Consider the following 24,824-nt stretch of genomic DNA (forward strand, 5'->3'; position numbering starts at 1 on the left):
TGAAGTCTGTCATTCTTCATGAAAATATCCTTTGATGTTAAGATTCAGAGTACATAACACTTAAATCAAGTACAAGCTACTCCCAATATGAACAAATATTTAGATGTACAATTACATTTATACAACTTTATTTTTCCCCTTAGAGCAATTAGTAATAAGGGTAAAACAAAGTTTCAAGCACATACAACACACAGGCCCCAAAGCAATACATACAGTTGAAGTCAGAAGTTCACATACACCTTAGCCAAATACATTTAAACTCAGTTTTTCACAATTCCTGACATTTAATCCTAGTAAAAATTCCCTGTTTTAGGTCAGTTAGGATCACCACTTTATTATAAGAATGTGAAATGTCAGAATAATGGTAGAGAGAATGATTTATTTCAGCTTTATTTCTTTCATCACATTCCCAGTGGGTCAGAAGTTTACATACACTTAGTTAGTATTTGGTAGCATTGCCTTTAAATTGCTTAACTTGTGTCAAACGTTTTGGATAGCCTTCCACAAGATTCCCACAATAAGTTGGGTGAACTTTTGGCCCATTCCTCCTGACAGAGCTAGTCTAACTGAGTCAGGTTTGTCGGCCTCCATGCTCGCACACACTTTTTCAGTTCTGTCCACAAATTTTCTATTGAGGTCAGGGCTTTGTGATGGCCACTCCAATACCTTGACTTTGTTGTCCTTAAGCCATTTTGCCACAACTTTGGAAGTATGCTTGGGGTCATTGTCCAATTGGAAGACCCATTTAACTTCCTGACTGATGTCTTGAGATGTTGCTTCAATATATCCACCTAATTTTACTTCCTCATGATGCCATCTATTTTGTGTAGTGCACCAGTCCCTCCTGCAGCAAAGCACCCCCACAACATGATGCTGCCACCCCCGTGCTTCACGGTTGGGTTGGTATTCTTCGGCTTGCAAGCCTCCCCCTTTTTCCTCCAAACATAATGATGGTGATTGGCCAAACCATTCTATTTTTGGCTTTTTTATGGCAGTTTTGGAGCAGTGACTTCTTCCTTGCTGAGCGGCCTTTCAGGTTATGTTGATATAGGACTCGTTTTACTGTGGATAGAGATACTTTTGTACCCGTTTCCTCCAGCATCTTCACAAGGTCCTTTGCTGTTGTTCTGGGATTGATTTGCACTTTTCACACCAAAGTACATTCATCTCTAGGACACAGTCTCCTTCCTGAGCGGTATGATGGCTGCATGGTCCCACAGTGTTTATACTTGCATACTATTGTTTGTACAGATGAATGTGGTACCTTCAGGCATTTAGAAATTGCTCCCAAGGATGAACCAGACTTGTGGAGGTCTACAATTTTTTTCTGAGGTCTTGGATGATTTATTTTGATGTCAAGCAAAGAGGCACTGAGTTTGAAGGTAGGCCTTGAAATACATCCTGTATTTACCTATAAGTACCTAGGTGTCTGGCTAGACTGCAAACTCTCCTTCCAGACCCATATCAAACATCTCCAATCAAAAATCAAATCAAGAGTCGGCTTTCTATTCCGTAACAAAGCCTCCTTCACTCACGCTGCCAAGCTTACCCTAGTAAAACTGACTATCCTACCAATCCTCGACTTCGGCGATGTCATCTACAAAATTGCTTCCAACACTCTTCTCAGCAAACTGGATGCAGTTTATCACAGTGCCATCCGTTTTGTCACTAAAGCACCTTATACTACCCACCACTGCGACTTGTATGCTCTAGTCGGCTGGCCCTGTACATATTCGTCGCAAGACCCACTGGCTCCAGGTCGTCTACAAGGCCATGCTAGGTAAAGCTCCGCCTTATCTAAGTTCACTGGTCACGTTGGCAACACCCATCCGTAGCACGCGCTCCAGCAGGTGTATCTCACTGATCATCCCTAAAGCCAACACCTCATTCGGCCACCTTTCGTTCCAGTACTCTGCTGCCTGTGACTGGAACGAATTGCAAAAATCGCTGAAGTTGGAGACCTTTATCTCCCTCACCAACTTCAAACATCAGCTATCTGAGCAGCTAACCGATCGCTGCAGCTGTACATAATCTATTGGTTAATAGCCCACCCATTTTCACCTACCTCATCCCCACAGTTTTTATTTATTTACTTTTCTGCTCTTTTGCACACCAATATCTCTACCTGTACATGATCATTTATCACTCCAGTGTTAATCTGCAATATTGTAATTATTTGCCTACCTCCTCATGCCTTTTGCACACATTGTATATAGACTCCCCTTTTTTTCTACTGTGTTATTGACTTGTTAATTGTTTACCCCATGTGTAACTCTGTGTTGTCTGTTCACACTGCTATGCTTTATCTTGGCCAGGTCGCAGTTGTAAATGAGAACTTGTTCTCAACTAGCCTACCTGGTTAAATAAAGGTGAAATAAAAAAAAATTAAAAAAATCCACAGGTACACCTCCAATTGACTCAAATGATGTCCATTAGCCTATCAGAAGCTTCTAAAGCCATTACATCATTTTCACTATCATGCACAAAGTAGATGTCCTAACCAACTTTCCAAAACTATAGTTTGTTAACAAGAAATTTGTGTAGTAGTTAAAAAAAAAATTTAATGACTCCAATCTCAGTGTATGTTAACTTCCGACTTCAACTGTAGATATTATACTTTACTGATACTTCACAACTCTAATCCTAAACAAACACATTTTAACCTTCACCAAACACAAGTACTCTGAGCTCCATGACTCTATCCCCACATCAAACGCAGAGAAGGGACATATGGAGAAGTCAAACGGAAAAGTTTCCTAATCCTAATGCTCCGGCTTGTGGTCGGGGGCAATTCGTTTAGGGGGGGGGGGTGTTTCAGACGACCTAATTGAGAAGCTGTCACCCAGTTAAGCAAGGCCTGTCTTAAGAGCCTTTGCTTAATAAGCCGTGGCCTAATGCAATAAGGTGCCTATTTCCAATCAGCCATGACAAAGTCTAATTTATGCCAGGATCAAATCAGCAGGGAGAAATAGACGAGGCAGGGGAGAAGGGAGAAGTAGTCATGGTGCAGGCCCATCGGAAAAGTGTGACAAAGAGCTGGAGGGACCTCAAGGTTTGAGCAATGGGATGGGACTCAGGCGCCAGAAAGAGTAAATTAGTGACCCTCAAAAAAGTATTTTTTTTTCCAGGATGATTAAGAGGCTGTACAGAACGGGATCACGCAGAGAGGAGTGTTTTGTGTTTCTGTCATAGCATCTTCTCTCACAAACCCACACACACAGACACACACACACCCAAGCATACGCACACACGGAAACGCACACACACAGGCAGGCGCACACACCACAGCTCCTCCTTGTGATGGATTCACATGAGCATCAGATCGCTCACTGTGAAAAATCACAGTGTGACACCAGAACACAAAAAAATCCCACACCCTATAACACCTAACCTGTGACATGGACAGGGAGCAAGGGGGGTTGACCTCCCAGCAGGCCTCTACAGCAGTCCTCCATGACGATGGGGAGACCAGAGCGTCCCCGATCACAGGCTCTATCAATCTCACTCAGAGGGCCGCATCAGCGCCACTGTCACAGACGTCACACCATCACAGCCTGGAACTATACCTACTGTACCTGGACCTGTATCTGTACTCTGCCCTACTCTAGCTGACAGTCATAAGGGATTCTACTACTGTACCTGGACCTGCACAGGCTCATAGGGGATTCTACTACCTTACTACCTCTACCTGCCCTACTCTCACTCAGAAGGGAGTCTACTATTCTATCTTCCAATTTTCAACATTGCTTTTCAGTTGACCCACGACCCTGCCTACTGTTCACCTCACTAACACAACATATTCTGTACTATTTTATATAGTACCTGGCATACAAACTATATTGATCTAACATTACCCTTGTATCCAAATATATTACCCTATATTTCCCTTAAATTAATCAATATAACTGTAAACCTAGTCATACAGTCCCAAGACAAATATTCCCCCCATCCTAAACCTTTACTGACATCCCCTCAAACACAAAAACACACACTTCACTGCAGACACATAACAGCCTTAAGCACATTCACTGAGACCCTGACACCCATCATGCTGACACACACACACACACACACACACACACACACACACACACACACACACACACACACACACACACACACACACACACACCAAACTAGTGCGCCACAGCAAAGCTTTCCCTGTCTGCTCTGCTCCAGAAAATGTTGACTGATCAAATTAGGCCTGATCAAAACACGCCATTTAGGAGACGTGGCGTTGAGGCGTCGAGGGGAGCTAGCCGAGCATAAAGCACGCTCTGACCTTGGGAGTAATTAGCATGACCAGAGAGCAGTCCTGAGTAGAATAAAGAAGCACTGAAACACCCATGGATCTGCATAGGGAAGGGATCAGGGGGGCAGGGGATCTCACCGGATTGCTAACGCTCATTGACATAGACTGTAGCAAAAGCTAGCCAAAGAGCGACGTAGCAAAAGCTAGCCAATGAGCCATTTTCCTGGTTGAAGTGAAGTTGAAGTATTTTTTAAAGTTTAATGCAGGTAATTTGCGATGATGCCACAAACATTATATTAAGCAGGACATGCATGCGAGCCTTAAAATCCAATTCAAAAATGATAATCCAATTCAAATCAAATTATTATTTTATAATTTAAAAGTAGTGTGATATGCACTCACAAGCAACATGTAAATAGAGACTTTTTCTGCTGCCGTTCTATAAGAACTCTCCCATGTTCTGCCACCAACTTGGGCACATCACCCTCGTGCGGCAACGTTTGAAAACACAGAAAGGGGTCGACAGGCACAGACATTGTATACCGCTTATGACTCATTCTCTATGCGTCTACTGTACAGGCCTCTAGCACAATACATTGGTATGATGAGAGGTAGGCGAGAGACGATATGCATTTAATACTACTGTAATATTAGTCAATTATTATGTTGTATGTGAGTATAACATCTGTTCATCTCCTGTTCATTAGTTATCACACATGTCGTGTTGTCGCATGTCAGAGTAAATGTGTGACTCAGCGATTGAACTGTTATCCCTATCCTATCCTATCCTCGCATTATCAAGTGCAGTACTGGTATCACTTTTGATATAGCATTTCCGCGCAGTTCTGGAATACTCTTCTAAACACACTACTCCAAGGCCGTGTTATGTTTGCACAGCATCAAGGGATATATTTACACGAGCATGTATTCCTCCAGCGTACAGTTGTGCTCTACTTTGACAGCCAGCTCCCATCTGCCGTGCTTCTCTACCTGTAATCTAATTTCCATTGACTTGAGAGGGGGTGTGAGGTTAGCAGCACCGTAAATGCTGGCGCGGAGGCCTTTAGCAGAGGTGTGTGCAGTTCAAATTGTTTTCTATAAGTCACCTCTACAGGGGGAGTTTTGTTCATCCCGCCCATTGATTTGTTGCTGGGGTTCGTTGGGCTAGAGCTGGGATGGCAGGTGGATGGGAGAATGGAGTGGGCCAGGCTGGCTGGCATTCGTCCTTCTCTGAGATCCGAGAGAGAGACAGAGAGAGAGTGTGTTATTCTCCACAACACACTCTACAACTCGGAGGTTAAATTACCTGTGCCTGCTGTCACCACAGCACATGGCCTACAGCAGAACCTGGACCTGCTAGAGCAGTACTGCCAGACCTGGGCCAACAAATACAAAAATAATGATTTTCCAGAGAAGATCCAGAGAAGATCCAGATCTCAGAGAATTAGACCAAAGTTCTCAATTGGTAGAAAATATATAGAGTACTGCACACACTACAATGAGGCAGTGAATTAACTGGAAGAGAAAGCACACAGGACATTCTACTCCATTAAAAAACAATTGGCTAAGACTAGTTGAATGTGTCATTGAACCAATTGCACTTTATGGCAGCGAGGTGTGGGGTCCACTTGCAAAACAAGATTTCACAAACACCCCATTGAAACACTGCAGGCAGAGTTCTGTAAGATTCTCCTACATGTCCAGAGGAAAACTACAAACAATGCATGCAGGGCAGAATTAGGCCAATATCCACTAATGATAAAAACTAAAAAAGAGCAATTAAGTTTTGGAAACTAAATACAGTCTAAAATACAGTGACCTCCTCTCATATCACTACCAAGCCCTGCAACGCCAAGAGCTGAGCAAAGAAAAGAGTCCCCTCATCCAGCTGGTCCTGGGGCTGAGTTCACAAACCTGTTCTACTATCACACTGAAGCCTCAGGACCAGAACATCCAATCAATCAGAATAAACCAAATTACAACACAGTCAAATAACTACATTGCTTATTGGGAAGCACAAGCACCAAGCAAAATGCAGTTCTATCTGGCCCTAAATCGACAGTACACCGTGGCTAACTATTTGACCATGGTTACTGATCAAAACCTTGACAAAATACAGGCTCAGTGAGCACAGCCTTGCCATTGTGAAGGGTAGACACAGGTAAACCTGGCTCCCCGTAGAGGCGGTGCAACCACAGCACCACAACAGAACCCAAGACAGAGCTGCAGTTCCTGACAAAATGTCAAAAATATAAAACAATAAGAGAGTGTCATTTCCACAAATGTGAAACTCTTATTCAAGGTTTGAAATACCTTTCTGATGAGAATAGGCTACCCGTCCTGTTGGGGGAGGACGCGGAGAGCTGTGGGTTGGCTGCGCACTACTTTGCTGCCTGCCATAAAATGAGGGACACTGTCTGACAGACCAACCAACCTGCACATGTCATTGTTATTGTTAATGTATGGTTCTTTTTATTGTTGTTACTGATTGTCCTGTTGACAATCTTGATTATTATTATTTTAATGATGTTAACATTGTAAATGTATCACTTAAACTCCAAATAACGCTTTGGCAATATGTACATGAAAATAAAACAAATTGAATTGAAATTGAGAGAGAGAGAGAGAGAGAGAGAGAGAGAAAGAGAGAGAGAGAAAGAGAGAGAGAGAGAGAGAAAGAGGGAGAGGGGGATGAACAGAGAGGAGAGGGATAGAGAAAGAAAGAGAGTGACCAACAGACAGACAGACAAAGTCAGAGAGAGAGAGAGAGAGAGAGATGCTTGGGAGAGACACCCAAAGAGACAACAGGCGGCAGCACAACTACCAACTCACAGTGAACCCAGCTTCCTCTGGCACATCATAAACAAAGCATCACTGTGTTTTTCTCATTCTTTCTCTCTCCTCTCCTTCCCCACATCCCCCTTTCCCTGTACAGCTAGGAACTTCCCCACATCCCCCTTTCCCTGTACAGCTAGGAACTTCCCCACATCCCCCGTTCCCTGTACAGCTAGGAACTTCCCCACATCCCCCTTTCCCTGTATAGCTAGGAACTTCCCCACATCCCCCTTTCCCTGTACAGCTAGGAACTTCCCCACATCCCCCTTTCCCTGTACAGCTAGGAACTTCCCCACATCCCCTTTCCCTGTACAGCTAGGAACTTCCCCACATCCCCCTTTCCCTGTACAGCTAGGAACTTCCCCACATCCCCCTTTCCCTGTACAGCTAGGAACTTCCCCACATCCCCCTGTTCCCTGTACAGCTAGGAACTTCCCCACATCCCCCGTTCCCTGTACAGCTAGGAACTTCCCCACATCCCCCGTTCCCTGTACAGCTAGGAACTTCCCCACATCCCCGTTCCCTGTACAGCTAGGAACTTCCCCACATCCCCCTTTCCCTGTACAGCTAGGAACTTCCCCACATCCCCCGTTCCCTGTACAGCTAGGAACTTCCCCACATCCCCCGTTCCCTGTACAGCTAGGAACTTCCCCACATCCCCCGTTCCCTGTACAGCTAGGAACTTCCCCACATCCCCCTTTCCCTGTACAGCTAGGAACTTCCCCACATCCCCCTTTCCCTGTACAGCTAGGAACTTCCCCACATCCCCCTTTCCCTGTACAGCTAGGAACTTCCCCACATCCCCCTTTCCCTGTACAGCTAGGAACTTCCCCACATCCCCCGTTCCCTGTACAGCTAGGAACTTCCCCACTTCCCCAGATCCCCCTTTCCCTGTACAGCTAGGAACTTCCCCACATCCCCCGTTCCCCAGCGTTCCCTGTACAGCTAGGAACTTCCCCACATCCCCCTTTCCCTGTACAGCTAGGAACTTCCCCACATCCCCCTGTTCCCTGTACAGCTAGGAACTTCCCCACATCCCCCTTTCCCTGTACAGCTAGGGACTTCCCCACATCCCCCTTTCCCTGTACAGCTAGGAACTTCCCCACATCCCCCTTTCCCTGTACAGCTAGGAACCTCCCCACATCCCCCGTTCCCTGTACAGCTAGGAACTTCCCCACGGGCGCTAAACCTGTCTGATGCTTACACATTTCATAATGATCAAATATGTTTACATGCACTAATAAATCTCTACACAATACCTTACTTTGGGTGCACAATAGCGTCTTTGTATTATGCTGAATACCCCGGCATCAATCCGTTGTAGTAAACGAGTGTTCATTCTCCTGTTTTTTTGTTTGTTGTTGTTTTGTTTTTCCGACACAATATGAGAATCCTGATGGGGTTAACATTCACTGAAAGTTCTTTTTTCTTTCATTCTTCTTTCTTTCTCTCGCTCTCTCAAATAATGGGCGTTTCAATATTACTTGGTGGCTCAATTATGGCGAGTGTTTATAATGCAAACGATGAGACACAAAAGAGAAAGACAATACAATCAACATGCTGTCTTATTAACCTGTGTTGTCTGATCCCTCCCTTTGCCACACAACGTACAGTGTGAGTATGTTCAATATGCAGTTCGTATATGCTGACGTCTAGGCTTTGTATGATGCTGGTTTGCATACAGCATGACTCTCTTATCTGCTAATGTGGAAAAGAGCTATGAGAGGAGGAGGCTTTTTGACTGTGTGAGGTGAGGTGAATACAGGGGCACCGTCATAGAATAGAATTATGAAGTGCGTGTATTATTTCAATAGAAACAGAAAAGTGTGACCATAGAAATAGAATTTCTAGAAGTGACAGCCCCTCAGACCACGGCTCTATGAATTGGAGTGCCCGGTCTAGAAATTATATGTATTTGGGTGTGAAGCTGATGTGCAGTGTGGGTTTACAAGCTCATACCCAGATGTAGCTGTGGATGAAGTGGCAATATTGCTCAGATGTAATCATTCCAAGCTCTCCAAAGCACAACTGCCAGAGTCTAAGCTTAGATTGGTGATGGATTAAACAATCAATTACTCCTACTGTTTTATGCAAAACCCAAACATTAACAATTTTGCAAAAAGTGTACTTTATAAAAATATGAATATGTTTGGATGTCTGTTCATGTATATTTCCATCTAAGTGCGTGTGTGCATGTGTGCGAGTGTGAGTACGTGTGAGTGTGTGTGAGTATGTGAGTGTGTGATTCATTAGTTTTGGCTCGATTCAGAGGCTTGCCACGCATCTGGGGGCTGTTGTACTAACCCACAAACAAGATGGGTCCAAATTAGCTGCTCAGAAAGCCCAGTGTCCTTCCCCGCAGCTACATTATTGAGCAATGCTTATAACCTCAACTCAACTTATTTACACTCACTTCAACACCATCCAGCAACACTCGCCAACATGAGCTTTAAAGAGGAGACTTTCAAGATGGTTTATCATTTTTTAATAAACTACCATGTAGGACTCCCGAGTGGGGCAGCAGTCCAAGGCACTGCATCGCGGTGCTTGAGACGTCACTACAGCACCGGGTTCGATCCCAGGCTGTGTCACAGCCGGCCGTGACAGGGAGACCATGAGGCAGCTCACAATTGGACCAGCGTCATCTGGGTTAGGGGAGGATTTGGCCAGACGGGATTTCCTTGTCACATCGTGCTCTAGCGACTCCTTTTGGCGGGTCGGGCGCCTACAAGCTGACGGTCGCCAGCTGGATGGTTTTCCTCCGACACATTGGTGCAGCTGGCTTAAGCGAGCAGTGTGTCAAGAAGCGGTGCGGCTTGGCGGAGTCATGTTTCGGAGGACGCATGGCTCTCGACAGTCGCCTCTCCCGAGTCCATAGGGAAGTTGCAGCGATGGGACAAGACTGTAACTACCAATTGGATATCACGAAAAAGGGGTAAAAGTTCCAAAAAATATATATAACTACCATGTGGAGAGCTCTAACTCTTTCTATAATTTTCTCTCTTTTTCTCCTCCTGTTGTTACTTCTGTCTCCGTCTTTATTTCAGTCCCTCCATCTCTCTCTCCCTGTCTGTCAAGACTTAGGTAGAGCTGCTCTTCCTGGATTTAATAAGCACTGGAGCGAAGCGTGTGTGTGTGTGTGTGTGTGTGTGTGTGTGTGTGTGTGTGTGTGTGTGTGTGTGTGTGTGTGTGTGTGTGTGTGTGTGTGTGTGTGTGTGTGTGTGTGTGTGTGTGTGTGTGTGTTTTTGTGTGTGTGTGTGTGCTTGCGTGCGAGAGCCGGTAACGAGACATGGCCCTCCCTCACCATTGCCGCCGAGCTCCTATTTACTTTAGCAAATTCGTGAGCTAGGCCGAGGCTTGCGTCGCTCCGAGAGCTTTACTCCTGCTAATTGGTCATTAAAGGTAGTCATTTGTAGGCCTCACTAAATCTTTAAACAGGCCACGAAATAATAAAAGAAGGGCCTGTCATTGCTTTAGCTCCCGAGAAGCCTGACTGAGTGGAGAAGAAGAAGGACTTGGCTTTGATCATCCTCTGTAGAATTACCATGTCTAATAATAATTGTAAACACATTTTTATTAATGTAGCTCTTTATTGAAATGATGATGAAAAGCAGATTGTCATTGATGTGCTGGTAAAAGGGGGGGGGGTGCAGTGACAATTAATAGTATTTGTACTGCTAGGGTGTTCAAATTAGGACTGAATTGGACACTTTACAGTGATATAGTCTTATTATTAGGTAAATTGTCACATAGAGAACTCTTTATTATATTAGGAACACCTGCTCTTTCCGTGACATAGACTGACCAGGTGAATCCAGGCGAAAGCTATGATCCCTTATTGATCTCACTTCAATCAGTGTAGATGAAGGGGAAGAGACAGGTTAAAGACGGAGTTTTAAGCCTTGTGACATAGATTGTGTATTTGTGCCATTCAGAGGGTGAAAATATTTAAGTGTCTTTGAACAGGGTATGGTAGTAGGTGCCAGGTATACTGGTTTGAGTGTGGTAAGAACTGCAAAGCTGCTGGGGTTTTCACACTCAACAGTTTCCGTGTGTATCAAGAATGGTCCACCACCCAAAGGACATCCAGCCAACTTGACACAACTGTGGGAAGCATTGGGGTCAACATGGGCCAGCTTCCCTGTGGAACGCTTTCAACAACTTGAAGAGTCCATGTGCCGACAAATTGAGGCTGTTCTGGTGGCAAAAAAGGGGTGCAACTCAATATTAGGAAGCTGTTCCTCATGCTTTGTGCACTCGGTGTATGTTTGAAAGAATAGTTTGTAGTTCTGTTGTGAGGTCTGGAGGAAGTATATGCATTTCTGTGAGAAACATTGAACACACTGTCAAGCACACATGACATCCACTCTTTTAGAAGGGAATCTAGAAAGGGGAGGGTGGCAATTGCTTAAAAAGTGAAAACAGCAATATAGAGACAACACTGAACACTCTCACACATAGACACACACTGTGAAGCCTCCCCAAGAGTAATGATTCTGTTCTACTTGCATGACTTCTCATTTATTGATTGGAGTCGTATCGCCCCTCCCTACGGCCCCTGGTCTTTTGCGCTCAGGCTTGAGCCTATTGTGTGTGCGTGTGCATGTGTGCAAAAATACCAGCAGTCGGTGTGTCAACAGAGGCGGTGTGGGAGAGAGAGGGATGAAGTTTGGGGTGAAGGGTTGGGATCCCTGTTTTCAGTGACATCTGTGGGAGTGGGGTACCACCCCGGCCCACCCCTGTCCTCTTTATTGGGGTATCAGTTCAGGCAGTCAATAATGGAGCAGCCGAGTGTGAAGGGACAGGCGTGACCCAGTCTGCCCAGGGTGTGTGTGTGTGGGGGGGCAAGAGAGAGACACACACTCACACACCCGTGATTACTGACCCTACTGACCTTCTCCCTGCTCTCCTTCTCTCCTGCTGTAGGTCCCGTGTGCCCCAGCCTCTCTTTCACCAGCTCCCTCCTTTCCCCTCCCTCCATGGCAGGCCATTGTTCCCTCTCCTCCACATTGTCTCAGCTGTGACTGGCAAAATGAGCAGTTGTGAAAGAGGGCCGATCATCAGAAGGCTTTGCATGGTTCTGAGATTCATCACATAACATAACACAGGCCGTCACAGAGATTTGTTTACTAAACCCATGTTGGTACTCCTCCACAACTTAGTAAAGTAAATTAGAAGAAATGTAGTGGATATGATATGAACCTCCACCTTTTTAGAATGACAGAATGCTGAAGTCTAAAGGATCAACTTTCACTTCACGTTTCGATGAAAAGCAAACAAGTATAACGTTATATTATTTTTGCTTGCATTCTTTTTCTCTCTCCTGTGGTTGTTTAATCAGTGTATTCTGAGCTACAAGCTTTAAGGCTTTGAATATGTCAATGCAGTGAAATGTGAAAATCACTTTTCTTAGGGCAGTCCCACTCAAACACATTTTCTGTCCTGCTTTCATATGTACAACCTGATGTAATATTTTCTTTACACTGTGATATTTCATGCTTTGGCTCATCTGTTTTGATCCAAGCTTTCTTCTCTAGCAGGTTCATCTTACTTAAAGATTAGGAAGGGCTCGGAGTCAGCTTCATTCCATAGTCTGTCTGACACTAAATCTGAAATGATAGAAGTGTAATACATGGGCCAGTAAAACACGTTCTTGAGTTCTCCCTCTGTCTGACCTATGAAGTCATTTTCTAACAATGGACTGTAAATCCACATGCTGCTACAGGCTAGGTTCTGAGTGCCATCTACAGATGAGTTTCAGTACTGCACCATTGGCATCCCATGGATTTAACTCACAAGCCCTCAAGCCAAATATGGTGATATCGGGTTTCTTGAAAATTCGATATCTCCCTCTCTTTTTTTATGTTAATTAAAAGATTTGTAAATGTTGTCACCTAAGACTTAAGTTGCAAATTATCCAGAGAAACGGAATGTGGTTACATTAACACCTCGTTTCCCATCGATTGTTTTTCGGCACCTTTTTTACTTAATTTGATTAAAAATCACGTGTAGTGTGTTTGATGAAGTTGGAATATGTAAGTACACAATATTCATTTAGGTAGAAATCATTGTGATTCATGAGATAATTTTAGATAAATCAGTTCAGTAGAACAAAATAATTTCAGTAGAATTCTTAGATAGAAAGAAGACCAGATTCATATCCAAGTTTCACTAAAAAGCAATTCCATTTTCTTATATAAGTCTATCTGTTCTAAATGAAGCACTGCATAGATATGTGCTCCAAATCTGGTTTAACACCCTCGGGGATTTGTGTTATTATTAAATAAGGACTACCTGTGACACATTAGGTAGATTTAATGTGAGGAATATAATTATTTCCCCACAATAACCCACAAGAGGATGTTATTTGATTTCAAAGTTATTCCAAAGAAAGAGGCTGCCTCACGCACAGACAGAGCATGTGTTTTTACACTAAACTAGCCGATACAGATGATTAGCAATTTTCCAAAAAAACACATCTCTATTTTTAAACAAAAATAATTCATTTAATCGTTCAGATAATAGTGCCGTGAATGTATCGCCATAATCTAAGTTATGCAGATCAAATACTCAGGTCAATGACTTAATCAGAAATTCTGAAATATTTTTTAAATATTTTTTATATGAAAAAATAGAATTTAGAAAGATGAAATGGTATCATGCCACCCTTACGGTATCAATAACTCAAACATAGAGAGCTGGAGTCAGGTGGACACAACAACCAATAAGTACCGCCACAAGCATTTCATGCTGTCCCAGTTGCCTAAAGTGATTCTGTCAATAAAGTATCGGAGCTCTTGTTTATTGTTTACTGTTTACACAGAGAGGCTCATGCTGCTTCTGTGGAGTGTCACTCTCACCCACCGCAGCCATCTGAGATGAACGAGACAAGCCGAGCACGCCAGCCGGCGTTCATCCTGCCACACTCTGTCGAAGCCGAGGCACTGGACTAAAAAATAAAAGACATGATGGTTCACGTGAGCTGTAACATGCATGCTGAGGTAGTCAAAGAGAGGGAAATAGAGGGGGGGGGCATTAAATATTGATATTAATATTAATGTAAGGAGGGAGGGAGGGCGGAAGGGAGCCACCTAACTAATAACAGGCCATTGAGCCTCAGCCTTTAAGTCTCAAGACAGTTCCTCCTTTCAGTTTTCAGTTTACGCTAAGTGGGATTTGTCTACCCTAAGAGGGAGAGAAAAGGAAGATTGTTGGTTTCTTCGTCGTACCCGAGGGTAAGATAGTGTGTGTCCACTAATACTTTGGAGTTGTACTTGTCTTAATGCAGTCACACTCACACCTGTCTTTTCTTACCTGCACTGATTGAAGTTTTACTTGCGGTGGGATTGTTTTACCTAACTCAGTTGAATGCACTGATTGTAAGTGGCTCTGGATAAGAGTGTATGCCAGATGACTATAATGTAAATGGCAAATGTGCACTGTCACCACATGGTCACTCTCCCAGATATCAGCATGACATGCAGAATAGATCTTTGGTAAACATACAAATGATAGAACAGACTAGAGTATAATTCCTGGATTATTTTTGTAGCCTACACGTCTGTGAGCCTGTGTGCATGCAAATATTGTTTCTAATATTTGGAGAAAAAAATATTTGGTCATACGGGATAATAATTACATGTCTATACCGTAGACATTACGCCCATCAGGTCCCATGTCAATTTCATCCAGATTTCTAGAGAAGATGAACACATAAACAAGCACTAACATCAAACTACAAACAAAAACAGACACACACACACACACATAGACAAACAGACACACACACACACACACACACACACACTTTCAAAGTCATAAAACGAGGGGACTTCAAATGCAGCTATTTGTTTGGGGCCTGTTGTCGTGGGAATAGGCAGTGCGACTGTGTGGGTTCATTAGAATTCTTTTCAAGTTGTGGAGTGCGGCCTCCCTGTGTTCCCCTCTCCATATTCCCTGACCCCGACGGATCTCACAGGGGTTGAGGTAGGGCGGGGCAATGAGCGGGGGATAACACTCTAGGCTGCATGCACACACAGAAACATACAGTACGCACACATGCATGTACGCAGACACACAAACACATAAGGCACAGTGTGTGGAGGGGGGATAGCGGTACACACACACACACACAGCCCTCCGCCCTAATAGTGTCACCATCTTCTCTGGGATGCAGTGGGAGGTTCTCCTCTCTCCAATTAGAGCTGGAACCCTAGGTACAGAAGAGAGAGGCTGTTGTTGTCTTTTTGCCACATGAGATGGTCTCCGTCATTCTCATAATTGCTGATGTATTCTCCCAAAATAACACGCAGTCAGGGGTACTATAAGAAATACTAGTACACGCTCAGATGTGCTGAAGCAGCTCGATCTTATGGATGTTATGGCTATCTAAGGTTCTTCACTGACCCAGCAAGCTGTAGATAGTATAGTAAATTGAATATGAATGAATGCACCCTCAAACGTAATATTTTGGATGCCTATTGTCAAAACAGAAGGTCCGGGGAAATGTATGTTTGTCAAAGGTTAAGGTCATTTTAAATCAAGCAAAAGTTCTAAGAAACAATTATATCAGGCTTGCTGACAAACAATTTGAATGTTTGGTCAATGGTTAAAAAATTGTATGACTTAATGAGTCGTTACTGTGGTCTTTCCAGCGAATAAGAGATACTGGTTTCCTGGTTCCCCCTGGTATCAGTGGGGAGGCAGTGGGTTTCACCGTATTGCATTTACCCCGAAGTTTCTGTACTGTCACATTTCAACATATTAAACAGATTTTCGATGTGTTCAAATAGCAGGTGCTTTGGATCGGACTCGTTTGGAGATGGTGGAAAGAAACGGAGGTGGGGACGGAGGGGTGGCGGGGGTGGATTTTTGTGCTGCCAGGGAGGTCACTTTGGCAGGCTGGGCCCCGGACGAGATCCCGGTGGGCGCCAGACTGCAGGGAGAGGAAGGGGTACAGTAGCTGCCCGTCACAGCCCACTGCCTGTCTGACGGCCTGGGGCCTGGCAGACTGACACCCCGCCCGGGCAGGAGGCAAAGGGGACAGGAAGGGGTGGAGGGGGGAATGGAGGGGGTGAGGGGGTGGAAGAGGTATATAGAGGTGGTGGAGGACAATGTGAAATGTATTGTATTTATATAGTCTAGTGATTTCATCAGAATGGACAGAGAAGACGGGGTGAGAGGTGCTGAAGACACAGAGAGGGGAACATCCTGGTATCCTGCAGCCCACCCGGTGCCGTAGATAGCGGTTGCAGTCGACAGGAGAGAGAGAGACCTTTTATTGCAGTCTGTGTGCTCGGAGTGCTTTGACAGTAACCTAGTCCAAGTTGAGTTGTATGTTCTATTCATGAGAAAAACATTGTGTATAACACGTTCTGTTACATGAGCACTGAACTTAATAAAAATGTTTTAAACACGAACACTGTAATATTGCAAGTATAGGTGTAGGTAAAGGTGCTTTATATCACTGAAGTGACGACACAGACACAGCAGATATTTCTCACCTGAGATTCGCTGACAAACACTTGCGATTGACTGTAATAGAACTGAGATTACAGTATATGAAGCTAGTTCTCCTCTTTGCCACAGCATGTGTCTGCTGGTGTGGTGCAAGACAGGGAGGAGGGCAGCACTCAGAAAGTCTCTCAGGCGTGTCCTGGGCATGAGCCAAGCGCGCGCACGCAAGCACACACGCACACACACACACACACACACACACACACACACTAAAAGTCTAAAACGTCAACCACTGCTACAGTATGGTGTATATATTTCCAGGCTTTACCGTAAAGTACACAGAATCATTTGCTAGTCTGTCTCTCTCTCTGTCTCACTGTCTCTGTCTCCCTTTAAACAGGGGACGTAAATGATAGAGAGAGACCGCTCCGGGCCATCCCGTTGACACTGAGCAGCGAGTGTGTGTCTGTGTGTCGAAGTAACACCTTTCAGGATTGTTGAGCACCAACGTAAACAATACATGCTCACAGAGGAATGCTCAGGCCAAGCCAGAGAGAATACATGCTCAGGCCAGAGAGAGTACATACTCGGGCCAGGGACAGTACATACTCAGGCCAGGGACAGTACATACTCGGGCAAGGGACAGTACATACTCAGGCCAGGGACAGTACATACTCAGGCCAGGGACAGTACATACTCGGGCCAGGGACTGTACATACTCAGGCCAGGGACAGTACATACTCAGGCCAGTGACAGTACATACTCAGGCCAGGGACAGTAGATACTCAGGACAGGGACAGTGATAGCCATCCACCCACAACGTTTTTAAGACACCAGTTATGTTGTACAAAAGGTAATCTTGGCTGGTTTTGCTTGTATACACTGTTTTAGTTTTATTCTGAGCACTTTCATATTTTCTAATTATTTAAATAGTAGGCTGACAACATTTATGGATGCCCAATGACACTATGCAGGACGTGTGATGCACATCCCCTTTAATGTTGCAAAACCATTGGGGATAGGATCAGAGCCCCTGCTTTACACACAGAGAGATAGACAGTCACACTGTAACACAGAAAAACACACACACAGACAAACTGTAAACACACACACACATACACGGACTATAATATGCATACAGAAAAACAAACATAAACACGCACACGCGTTTTAACCTGGTTGAGCATTTAAGCTGATTACTGAGCTGAGGACTGAGGTAGAATTTATGGATGCAGATATAGCTGGGCAGATCACATGGAACCAAGATCCAGTGTTCCATGGTCTCCAGGCTCAACATAGAACTTCGTAATTACTGGTAAATAGACAGATCAGTGTATACAGTATGTAGTTGTGTGTGTTTATATATGCGTGTGTATGTGTCTAGGGGGCCTCAGGGGCCTCTCCTAATGAGCTCTCCATGTGCAAGCCTAACAAGAGCCCACTGCAGCGCCCACGGCGCTGTCTTCAGGGGCCACGGCTGACCTTGCTCAGCTGCTAGGCTCTGTCGTTTGCTTTATTTATGGCACCACCACCTTGCGATATACTTGTGTGTGTGTGTGTGTGTGTGTGTGTGTGTGTGTGTGTGTGTGTGTGTGTGTGTGTGTGTGTGTGTGTGTGTGTGTGTGTGTGTGTGTGTGTGTGTGTGTGTGTGTGTGTGTGTGTGAGTGAGTGTGTGTGTGTGTGAGCGAGCTTGCATTTGCGAAAGAGGGTGGGGGTGGGATGCAGGGGGCTTGCTCAGGGAGCAAATAATATGTATATCAGCATAGTGAATGAGAGAGAGAGAGAGGGTGGGGGTGAGAGAGGAGAGAGGGAGCAAGAGAGAAAGAGAGAGAGGAGGGAGGGAGGGAGGGAGGGAGGGAGGGAGGGAGGGAGGGAGGGAGGGAGGGAGGGAGGGAGGGAGGGAGGGAGGGAGGGAGGGAGGGAGGGAGGGAGGGAGGGAGGGAGGGAGGGAGGGAGGGAGGGAGGGAGGGAGGGAGCCATTTTTCCCCTTCTGGCAACAAACCCTTGTGGTGTCTATTCCCTCGCCTTCTTCTATTGCCTTCCTCTTTTTTCATCCCTCTCCCTCATTTTATTCCCCTGCTTGAGCTTATCTGTTATCTTTCTCACCTTGGGCTGATCATTAACACTATGATGCATTCAGGCATCACAAGATGGACTGGACACGCCATTTGATAGGCTATGTGTCTGAATAGATGCTGAATGCTCTTCTGTCTCTGTCACAAATACATCTTAACCCGCATGGTGATCATTTCATTTCATTTCATTTCCATTTATACAACATTTACACAACACATAGTTCAACGCAATACTAAATAGCGTAAATGTATCTTGGGGTGTGCATGCAGCTGCATGACGCTGGCTGAGCGGATCCCCACCCAGGAATATAAATGCATGTGCATGATCTCTCGTTTCTGGGGGAAATTTAGTGTGGGGAGCACACACATACAGCCTCAGTATGCAAAGCCCCGGCAATCAGTTCTGAGAGAGATAGAGAGAGAGAGATTGAAAGAGAGAGACAGATTGAGAGAGGAAGAGACAGATTGAGAGAGAGAGAGAGAGAGAGAGAGAGAGAGACGAAGAAAATGAACAACAATGACAAATGGTTTGATGAAGAATGCAAAAATCAAAAAAATAAATTGAGAAACCTGTCCAACCAAAAACATAGAGACCAGGAAAACCTGAGTCTACGCCTTCACTATGGTGAGTCACTAAAACAATACAGAAATACTCTACGGAAAAAGAAGGAACAGCACGTCAGAAATCAGCTCAATGTAATTGAAGAATCCATAGACTCTAAAGCCACTTCTGGGAAAATTGGAAAACACTAAACAAACAACACAAATAATTATCTAACAGCAAAAACATATACAGTGGGGAGAACAAGTATTTGATACACTACCAATTTTGCAGGTTTTCCTACTTACAAAGCATGGAGAGGTCTGTCATTTTTATCATAGGTACACTTTAACTGTGAGAGACGGAATCTAAAACAAAAATCCAGAAAATCACATTGTATGATTTTTAGTAATTAATTTGCATTTTATTGCAGACGGAATCTAAAACAAAAATCCAGAAAATCACATTGTATGATTTTTAGTAATTAATTTGCATTTTATTGCATGTCATAAGTATTTGATCACCTACCAACCAGTAAGAATTCCGGCTCTCACAGACCTGTTAGTTTTTCTTTAAGGATCCCTCCTGTTCTCCACTCATTACCTGTAGTAACTGCACCTGTTTGAACTCGTTACCTGTATAAAAGACACCTGTCCACACACTCAATCAAACAGACTCCAACCTCTCCACAATGGCCAAGACCAGAGAGCTGTGTAAGGACATTAGGGATAACATTGTAGACCTGCACAAGGCTGGGATGGCCTACAGGACAATAGTTAAGCAGCTTGGTGAGAAGGCAACAACTGTTGGCGCAATTATTAGAAAATGGAAGAAGTTCAAGATGACGGTCAATCACCCTCGGTCTGGGGCTCCATGCAAGATCTCACAGTTGAAGTGAACCTATGATAAAAATTACAGACCTCTACATGCTTTGTAAGTAGGAAAACCTGCAAAATCGGCAGTGTATCAAATACTTGTTCTCCCCACTGTACATGATCAAATACAAATCTTAGAATCAACTATTATTTATTTTTTAGATTGGAACATCCGGCGCCGACAGAGATGGCCACCTCGCTGCGCGTTATTTCTTACACTGTTACCCAAGGAAATCTTAGGTTTTATCACATACAGTCGGGAGGAACTAGTGGATATAAGAGCAATGTCAACTCACCAACATTACGACCAGGAATACGACTTTCCCGAAGCAGATCCTCTGTTTGGCCCACCACCCAGGACAATGGATCGGATCCCAGCCGGCAACCCAAAACAACGGCGCCACAGATGGCGCAGACAGAGCGGTCTTCTGGTCAGGCTCCATAGACGGGCACATCACGCACCGCTCCTGAGCATACTACTCGCCAATGCCCAGTCTCTAGACAACAAGGTAGATGAAATCCGAGCAAGGGTCGCCTTCCAGAGAGACATCAGAGACTGTAACGTTCTTTGTTTCACGGAAACATGACTCACTCGAGACACGCTATCAGAGTCTCTGAACAAACTTCATTTGGCTCTATATAAACTGGAAACCATATATCCTGAGGCTGCATTTATTGTAGCTGGGGATTTTAACAAGGCTAATCTGAAAACAAGGATCCCTAAATTTGATCAGCATATCGATTGCGCGTTCCGGGCTGGCAAAACCCTGGATCATTGTTATTCTAACTTCCGCGACGCATATAAGGCCTTCCCCCGCCCTCCTTTCGGGTAAGCTGACCACGACTCCATTTTGTTGCTCTCAGCCTATAGACAGAAACTAAAACAGGAAGCACCCACGCTCAGGTCTGTTCAACACTGGTTCGACCAATCGGATTCCACTCTTCAAGATTGCTTCAATCATGTGAACTGGGATATGTTCCGCATAGCGTCGAACAACAACATTGATGAATACGCTGATTCGGTGAGCGAGTTTATTAGCAAGTGCATCGGTGATGTTGTACCCACAGTGTCTATTAAAACATTCCCCAACCAGAAACCGTGGACTGCTTTCAATCAGGGGAAGGTGACCGAAAACATGACCGAAATACAAACAATGGAGCTATTCCCTCCGCAAGACAATCAAACAAGCTAAGCCTCAGTATAGAGACAAAGTATTCACAATTCAAGAGCTCAGACACAAGAGGTATGTGGCAGGGTCTACAGTCAATCAAGGACTACAAAAGAAAAAACAGCCCCATCGCAGAACACGATGTCTTGCTCCCAGACAAACTAAACAACTTCATTGCTCACTTTGAGGACAATACAGTGCCACTGACACGGCCAGCTACCAAAACCTGCGGGCTCTCCTTCACTGCAGCCAACGTTAGTAAAACATTTAAACGTGTTAAACCTCGCAAGGCTGCAGGCCGAAACGGCATCCCCAGCAGCGTCCTCAGAGCATGCGCAGACCAGCTGGCTGGTGTGTTTACGGACATATTCAATCAATCCTTATCCCAGTCTGCTGTTCCCACATGCTTCAAGAGGACCACCATTGTTCCTGTTCCCAAGAAAGCTAAGGTAACTGAGCTAAATGACTACCGCCCCGTAGCACTTACGTCAGTCATCATGAAGTGCTTTGAGAGACTAGTCAAGGACCATGTCACATACACCCTACCTGACACCCTAGACACACTCCAATTTGCTTGCCGCCCCAATAGGTCCACAGACGACGCAATCGCAATCACACTGCACACTGCCCTAACCGATCTGGACAAGAGGAATACCTATGTGAGAATGCTGTTCATCGACTACAGCTCGGCATTCAACACCATAGTACCCTCCAAGCTCGTCATCAAGCTCGAGACACTGGGTCTCAACCCCGCCCTGTGCAACTGGGTACCGGACTAACTGACGGGCCGCCCCCAGGTGGTGAAGGTAGGTAACAACATCTCCTCCCCGCTGATCCTCAACACTGGGGCCCCACAAGGGTGCGTTCTGAGCCCTCTCCTGTACTCCCTGTTCACCCATGACTGGGTGACAATGCACGCCTCCAACTCAATCATCAAGTTTGCAGACGACACTACAGTGGTTGGCTTGATTACCAACAACGACGAGGCGGCCTACAGGGAGGAGGTGAGGGCCCTCGGAGTGTGGTGTCAGGAAAATAACCTCACACTCAATGTCAACAAAACAAAGGAGATGATCAGGAAACAGCAGAGGGAGCAGCCCCCTATCCACATCGACGGGACAGTAGTGGAGAGGGTGGAAAGTTTTAAGTTCCTCGGCATACATATCACGGACCAACTGAAATGGTCCACTCACACAGACAGCGTGGTGAAGAAGGCGCAGCAGCGCTTGAAGATATTTGGCCTGTCACCAAAAACACTCACAAACGTTTACAGATGCACAATCAAGAGCATCCTGTCAGGCTGTATCACCGCCTGTTACAGCAACTGCTCCGCCCACAACTGTAATGCTCTCCAGAGGGTAGTGAGGTCTGCACAATACATCACCGGGGGCAAACTACCTGCCCTCCAGGACACCTACATCACCCGATGTCACAGGAAGGCCAAAAAGATCATCAAGGACAACAACCACCCGAGCCACTGCCTGTTCACCCCGTTATCATCCAGAAGGTCGAGGTCAGTACAGATGCATCAAAGCGGGGACCCGATAGACTGAAAAACAGCTTCTATCTCAAGGCCATAAGACTGTTAAACAGCCATCACTAACATTGAGTGGCTGCTGCCAACATACGGACTCAACTCTAGTCACTTTAATGGAAAAAATGATGCAATAAATGTATCACTAGCTACTTTAAACAATGCCACTTATATAATGTGTACATACCCTACATTACTCATCTCATATGTATATACTGTACTCTATACCATCTGCTGCATCTTGCCATCTTTATGTAATGTGTCACTAGCCATTTTAAACAATGCCACTTTATATAATCTTTACACAACCTACATTACTCATCTCATAATGTAGGTTGTTGGAGCGAGCGGCCGCATCTACACTTCGAGCGGCCGCATCTACACTTCGGTCCGCAGGTAGTATAACTTTTTATAACTTTTCATTACATTTCGTTATAGTACAACGGTTTGATTTGTCTAATCTTAGCAATTTCTTCTTAGCCAGCTACATAGCCGTCTTTGTATCAACGACAATTGCATAATTATCGTATTTCGTCGTCCTAACGTATCTGCCCAGCAGCTAGCTAAGCAGCTAGCTAAGCAGCTAAGCAGCTAGCTAACATCCACTGTCCACTAGCACTGTAGAAACTATTACACTCAACTGAACGACTCGATTAGCGTAGTGTCAGCTAGCTACATAGTTGTCTTCGTATCCAAGATAACTGTGCAGTTTAGAGTGTGTAGACTTAGAGTGATTATCTTAATTTACCGAGGTTAGCTAGCCAGCTATTTGTCGTCCTTAACGTAGGAAATGCTGCTAGCTAGCTAGCCAACAGCTAGCCAACCTCTACCGAATTGAACTCCAACTACCCGGTCAACATTCCGTCGTTCCACAGGTAGTATCACATTTTCATTTCACTTCATTACAGTACAACGGTTTGATTTGTTTGATCGTAGCTAGCCAGCTACATAGCCGTCTTTGTATCTAAGACAATTGTGTAGTCTAGAGCGATTTTCTAGGTTAGCTGGCCAGCTATTGTCGTTCTTCTAACGTAGCTAGCCAGCTAGCCCCCGAATAGCAGCACTGTAGTAACTATTACAGTACAACGGTTTGTTTTGTTTGATCGTAGCTAGCTAGCTACATAGCCGTCTTTGTATCTAAGACAATTGTGTAGCCTAGAGCGATTTTCTAGGTTAGCCAGCCAGCTATTGTCGTTCTTTTAAAGTAACGGAACGCAATCAACCTTGCTAGCTAGCCAGCTAGCCCCGAATAGCAGCACTGTAGAAACTATTACACTCGACGGAACGACTTGATTAGTGTAGTGTCAACATCGCAGCCACTACCAGCTAGCCTACTCCAGCAGTACTGTTTCATTTCAATCATTTTAGTCAATAAGATTCTTGCTACGTAAGCTTAACTTTCTGAACATTCGAGACGTGTAGTCCACTTGTCATTCCAATCTCCTTTGCATTAGCGTAGCCTCTTCTGTACCCTGTTAACTATGTGTCTATCTATCCCTGTTCTCTCCTCTCTGCACAGACCATACAAACGCTCCACACCGCGTGGCCGCGGCCACCCTAATCTGGTGGTCCCAGCGCGCACGACCCACGTGGAGTTCCTGGTCTCCGGTAGCCTCTGGAACTGCCGATCTGCGGCCAACAAGGCAGAGTTCATCTCAGCCTATGCCTCCCTCCAGTCCCTCGACTTCCTGGCACTGACGGAAACATGGATCACCACAGATAACACTGCTACTCCTACTGCTCTCTCTTCGTCCGCCCACGTGTTCTCGCACACCCGAGAGCTTCTGGTCAGCGGGTGGTGGCACCGGGATCCTCATCTCTCCCAAGTGGTCATTCTCTCTCTCTCCCCTTACCCATCTATCTATCGCCTCCTTTGAATTCCATGCTGTCACAGTTACCAGCCCTTTCAAGCTTAACATTCTTATCATTTATCGCCCTCCAGGTTCCTCGGAGAGTTCATCAATGAGCTTGATGCCTTGATAAGCTCCTTTCCTGAGGACGGCTCACCTCTCACAGTCCTGGGCGACTTTAACCTCCCCACGTCTACCTTTGACTCATTCCTCTCTGCCTCCTTCTTTCCACTCCTC

The sequence above is a fragment of the Oncorhynchus masou genome, chromosome 29 (assembly GCF_036934945.1).
Source record: "Oncorhynchus masou masou isolate Uvic2021 chromosome 29, UVic_Omas_1.1, whole genome shotgun sequence".
NCBI classification, from domain to species: domain Eukaryota; kingdom Metazoa; phylum Chordata; class Actinopteri; order Salmoniformes; family Salmonidae; genus Oncorhynchus; species Oncorhynchus masou.